We start from the raw sequence: 6,528 nt of genomic DNA on the forward strand, positions 1-6,528 counted from the left end.
CGGCAGGCCCGAGATAATGGCGGAGACCGCGCTGAGCATGGCGAGGCCCATGCTGCGCGCCGCCATTAGCAAGGCCGCCTCCGCCGCCGCCGATGAGATGAGCCTCCTCATGGGTGTGCGCAAGGATATCTGGTATGTTCACATGCACTTCTGTTCAGGCCATGCACTTCACACAGCCTCTTGCACCCTTCTTTTCTGTTGCTCTCGTTGGATATATTAAATCTTGAAACAGAAAAAATGTTTTAAATCATATATATAGAATGACACCAGGTATTCAAGGTAGGCTTGAAATCTCTTAATGGAGGTGCATTTTTTTCCATTTATGACATAGGCTGTGGGAACAATTACATGCGTGTTGTAATTAATTTTCTTTCAAACCATTATCTATCAGGTTCATCAAAGACGAACTAGCGATGATGCAGGCTTTCCTGGCGGCCGCTGAATCAATAAAGGAGAAAGACATATTACTCAAGGTGTGGGCAGAGCAAGTAAGGGATGTCTCGTACAATATTGAAGATTGCCTTGGTGAATTCATGGTGCATGTGGCAAGTCAAAGCTTGTCGAGGAAGCTCATGAAACTCAAAGATCGCCATCGAATTGCGATTCAAATTCGCGATCTGAAATCAAGAGTTGAAGAAGTCAGCAAAAGGAATATACGCTACAACCTGATTGAGAAGAACCAACTCATTAAAGCCATTGAAGAAAGGGATTCTTGCATGGAAGATATTCGCAACCAGTCAGCCATCAACATTGATGAAGCTGAACTTGTGGGGTTCTCCAAGCCAAAACAAGAGTTGATAAATCTCATAGATGTCCAAGCCATAAATAGCCCTGCTCAGGTAGTGTGTGTCGTCGGCCAGCATGGGTGGTTTGGGTAAGACTACTCTTACAATGAAGGTTTATGAAAATATGAAAAGCTATTCGTGTTGTGCTTGGATCACTGTCTCTCAGTCATTTGTCAGGATGGAGTTCCTCAAAGTTATGATCAAAAACCTTTTTGGCAGTGAAGCATTGACGAAGCAACTTGAAGGGAATGTAGTGAACGAAGTGAATCTCGCCAACTATCTTAGAGAAGAGCTACTTGAGAAGAGGTATTTTGTTGTTCTTGATGATTTGTGGAACATAGATGATTGGAATTGGATGAAAAGTGTTGTTTTTCCTAGAAGTAACAACAAAGGTAGCCGGATAGTGGTAACAACACAAGATCTTGGCTTAGCTAAGAACTGCACTTTGGAATCTTCTAGCTCACTTATCTACCGCCATGAACCCTTAGAAACAAATGATGCCATTAGTCTCCTACTTAGGAAGACTAGGAAAAGTGAGGAAGAAATGAAAAAATATGGGAACATGAGAAAAATAATTACTAAGATAGTCAAAAAGTCTGGACAGTTACCCCTAGCTATCCTCACAATAGGAGGCATGCTTGCCACTAGAGTGGTTGATGAGTGGGAAAATATTTATAACCAGCTCCCCTCGGAGCTAGAGAGAAACCGGAGCCTTGAAGCAATGAAGAGGATGGTTACTCTGAGTTACAACCACTTGCCTTCTCATCTTAAGTCATGTTTTCTGTATTTAAGGTTATTTCCCGAGGATTTTGAAATCAAAAGGAGGCGTCTGGTGGAAAGATGGATAGCCGAGGGGTTTATTATTGCCAGGAGTGGGGTGAGTGTTGAGGATGTTGGGATTAGTTACTTCAATGACCTAATCAACCGAAGCTTGATTCAGCCATCAAGAGTGAACATAGAAGGAATTGTCAAGAGTTGTCGAGTTCATGATATTGTTCGGGATGTCATGATCTCTATTTCTAGAGATGAAATTTTTGCATGGTCTACATCAGATAGTGTAACCGGCATAGCAGTGGATAACTTTCGTCATGTGGCATACCAAGGCAGTTGGAGCCCAAATAGAGGCTTGAATTGGAACCATGTCCGATCATTGACTCTGTTTGGTGAGAGACCAATGAAGCCGTCCCCTTCACTATGTTCGCTTGACTTTAGGATGCTTAGAGTCTTCGATATACAAGACGCCCAATTTAAAATCACACAAAAAGATATCAACATTGTATGGTCATTACGTCATTTGAAATATGTCAACATCGGGTTTTCTTATGATTGTTCTTCCGATATTTACAAGATCCCAAGAACCATAGGGAAACTCCAAGGCTTGCAGACTTTGGACATAAGAGAGAGCTTAGTCGCGTCACTACCAACTGAGATCACTAAACTACAAAGCCTTCGTAGCCTCCGTTGCAGCAAAGATAGTATACATGCTAGTTTATTCTTACTTTACCCTGCAAACTGGTTCTTGTCCACATTCTGTATGCCTATTCTGTTCACTCCTCCTTTAGTTAGTCTGGAAGAGCGTCGACGCCTAATGATGGATTTTTACATGGCCTGGACTGGTGGTTTTACCAGCTCTGATGGTGTGAGGGTGCCCAAAGGGATCAGCAACCTAAAGGAGTTAGAGATACTAGAGATTGTGGATATTGAACGGACCAGCAGGAAAGCAGTGAAAGAGCTCGGGGAGCTTATAAAGCTAAGAAAGTTAAGTGTCACAGTAGGGGCAAGCAAGCAGAAGAGCAAAATACTCTGTACATCCCTTGAGAAGCTCACTTCCCTCCGCTCTCTTTGTCTCCGTGTGGATGATGGTATATCTGGGAGAAGCAATGCATCACTTAAGTGGTTGCAGTCTGTTTCCTCCCCTCCCCCTCTCCTGAGGAAGCTGACTTTGGATGGAGATCTTGAGGAGATGCCTATCTGGTTTGGGGATCTGGTACATTTGGTGAAGATTGGCTTATGGTGTAGCAATCTGACAGAAGGTGGTGAAAGCATGAAAACACTGGGCGCACTGCCTAAGCTCATGCTGCTTGATCTTGGTTGGAAATCTTATGTTGGGGAGAAACTGTTTTTTAGAGCAGAAACATTCCTAGGTCTCAGGAGACTTGCTATTTCGGGCCTGACGCAACTGACGGAGTTGACATTTGAGGTGGGCACCTCGCCCCTATTGGAAAAGATAGAAATCCGTCACTGCAGATTGTCTTCGGGGATTACTGGCATCAAACACCTTCCAAATCTCAAGGAGATTTCATTTGGTTCGTATGGTAAAGTGGCAAGGCTTGGTGCGCTGCAACGTGAAGTGGACGCACATCCCAACCATCCCGCTCAGCGACTGCAGAGGGACGGGAACCACCACGACCTGGATGATGTAGTCCAACGATCCAATACTGCAGTACAAGCGGACGAAGCGATGGAGGGGGAGGAATTATCTCTCCGTGACGACCCAGCAGCAGCTCGAGAGAGCTCCTCCTCGCAGGCGGTAGCCGTGACGACGAGGAGCGACAGGTCAGTAGCTAATTTCTGTTTTGTTCAGTAGCAGTAGCTAATAATCTACTGAACTGATGATGTCCTATATACAGTTAGCACAACTGAACATGCTCTTGCTCTCCTGTTGTTGTTTTTGTAGCAGCCAAGATTCTGAAGATGATTATTGCTCCTGCATTTCTGAGTACGACGACGATGCTTGATGATCGATCGTTTCTTTCTTCAGCGACATTGCAACCGCTCCTACTGCTCCCGGTACAGATTCTCTGGTACGGGTCGAACATCCCTCTCTGTTTCTTTCTATCCGCAATGTTTTTGTCTTATCAATTATTTCTGGCAGAAACCTCCGCTCTTGTGGAATGTCGCCATCACCACTTGGTCGCCGTTATGTATGCCCCTTTTTTCTCAACCTGGTCTGGAAGATGGCATTATCAATCAACTCATGAATCATGAAGAGACCCAACATGCATTCCCCACTGCCTATAATGCTGGAAGATGGCTCCTTGAACTGGTCTGATATGTATTCAGTTCACCATATACCTGCATGTAGCTATCAACTGGTGATGTTTATTATGTATGCTCTTACAATGCATTTCTGCTCTCTTCTGCTTTCTTGCCTTCTATAACAGTGAAGATGATCTGTGCTCAGGACGAGTGTCGGTGTCAAAACCGGCGGATCTCGGGTAGAGGGTCCCGAACTGTGCGTCTAGGCGGATGGTAACAGGAGACAAGGAACACGATGTTTTACCCAGGTTCGGGCCCTCTCGATGGAGGTAAAACCCTACTCCTGCTTGATTAATATTGATGATCTGGATAGTACAAGAGTACATCTACCACGAGATCAAGGAGGCTAAACCCTAGAAGCTAGCCTATGGTATGATTGTTGTTCTGTCCTACGGACTAAAATCCTCCGGTTTATATAGACACCAGAGAGGGTTAGGGTTACACAGAGTCGGTTACAATGGTAGGAGATCTACATATCCGCACCGCCAAGCTTGCCTTCCATGCCAAGGAAAGTCCCTTCCGGGCACGGGACGAAGTCTTCAATCTTGTATCTTCATAGTCCAGGAGTCCGGCTGAAGGTATAGTCCGGCCATCCGGACACCCCCTAATCCAAGACTCCCTCAGTAGCCCCTAAACCAGGCTTCAATGACGACGAGTCCGACGCGTAGATTATCTTCGGCATTGTAAGGAGGGTCCTCCTCCAAGTACTTCATAGAAGATTTTGAACACAAAGGATAGTGTCCGGCTCTGCAAAACAAGTTTCCACATATTGCCATAGAGAGAATAATGTTTACACAAATCTAATCTGCTGACGCATTCCGTAGCGTGACATCGCGCTACGGCCAAGCCTTTATTCGAATTGTTTTTACTGTCCCACCTCAGCGCGTTTAGCGAGGCGGTTTCCTTGGCACGTCCAGTCGAAGCAGAGATCGTGCCCCCTTTATTTACGGGATTCTCATCAATACGGACGTGGGTAACCCAACCGCACCATTGATTACGGCGCTTGGGAGATAAGCGAGTTTTATTAGGCTGATGGGGACGCATAGCCGCATCCGCCCATATAAGGGGATAAGGATCCACCTTTTCACCTACGCCTTCTTCCTCCTTTGCCTATCCATCTTCCACGCACTTGAACTCCAGCGCCCAAGTCCACACTTCCCACCTCGACCTTCTCCAGCCATGTCCGGAGCAGGAGGCAAGTGGATGGTCTCCTCCGTCACGGAGGGACACATCAAAAAACTGAGGAAGGCCGGATACTTGTCTAACGACATCGCGCACCGGCTTTCCGAAGAGGGGCAGCTCCTTCCCTCCCCAAGGCCCCATGAGAGGGTAGTGTTCCTTCCCCACTTCCTCCGCGGATTGGGCTTTCCTCTCCACCCATTCGTCCGGGGGCTCATATTCTACTATGGCCTGGATTTCCACGATCTGGCCCCGAACTTCATCCTCAACATCTCGGCGTTTATCGTCGTGTGCGAGGCTTTCCTCTGCATCCTCCCCATTTCGGCCTATGGCTTAAGACTTTCAATGTCAAGCCAAAGGTGGTGCGCGGCAACCAGGCGGAGTGCGAAGGCGCCATGGCGGGCAAGATGCCCAACGTCCTATGGCTCGAGGGCTCCTTTGTGGAGACCCTGAAGGGGTGGCAATCGGGGTGGTTTTACATCACTGAGCCGCGCGATCCCAAATGGATCGCAGCCCTCGAGTTCCGGTCCGGACCCCCCACGAGGCTCACGTCCTGGAAAGAGACGGGCCTGTCATGGGGCTACAAAGAAGAGGTGACTGGACTGCAAACATGCATCCAAACCCTGGTGAACAAGCAGCTCAAGCTTGTCAATGTAGTCCAGGTTATGCTCATCCGCCGGATCCTCCCGTGTCAACAACGGGCCTTCAATCTGTGGGAGTTTGACCCGGCGCAGCACCGAACTTTGAGCAGGCTCTTCAACACGACGTACGAAGATGTCTGGAAGGTGCTATTCAAGGGCACCGAGGCTCCCGCATCCGCTTCCGAGGATCGCGGATTCAGCACGCAGCTTCACGCTAGTGCGGTAAGCTATTTTTACCTTTCACAGGGTATTAGTTTTTCATAGTTTGACTCTATGCGGGATCTAAGCTCCCTTACCTTTGACAGGATTGGCAGGTGAAGTCCGGACAGATCAACTGTCCGGCTCCTTTGCCCGAAGACCCAGCCAGTGCTCGCTTGGAGAAGCTGCTGGTTCCGGCACCCTATGTGGTGCCGGAGAAGAAGGCCAAGAAGAAGGCCACAGGGACTCGAAAGAGTGCCCGGTGCCTGAAGGTGTCGGATTCATCATTCGACGAATCCGAGACACGCTCCTCCCATGAAGACGAGGAGGAGAAAGAAGAAACCTCTCCCCCTTCAGCGGGGGGAGGAAAGGAAAGGAAGGTTGTCCCGACCGGGGAGGCCGAAGGGTCCAAGAAGGGGAAGACCCTTCCTCCGGACTACTCCACCGACGCCAACGACGGCGAAGAGGAGTGGCCGCACAGGGGCCAAGCGCCCGGCGAAACCGTAAGTATCCGGATACCAGAGTAATTCATAGTATTCCTTCATGGCAGAGCCTTTCCTTATGTCGAATATGATTATGCAGTCCGCCCAAGGCCGGGCTCGACGAGTCGTCGAGCGGCTCCCTGGATTCGTCAGATGTGAATTCACTTCCGACGGCTACCTCCCCCCGCCCTACGGACGACGCCG

General features: G+C 48.4%; 1 pseudogene; it reads left to right on the forward strand.

Annotated features, from left to right (window-relative positions):
* Nucleotides 1-416: 416 nt before the first annotated feature.
* On the forward strand, nucleotides 417-3,523 carry LOC123152836 (disease resistance protein RPM1-like; annotated as a pseudogene).
* Nucleotides 3,524-6,528: the final 3,005 nt, after the last annotated feature.

The sequence above is a fragment of the Triticum aestivum genome, chromosome 7A (assembly GCF_018294505.1).
Source record: "Triticum aestivum cultivar Chinese Spring chromosome 7A, IWGSC CS RefSeq v2.1, whole genome shotgun sequence".
In the NCBI taxonomy this organism is placed as follows: Eukaryota; Viridiplantae; Streptophyta; class Magnoliopsida; order Poales; family Poaceae; genus Triticum; species Triticum aestivum.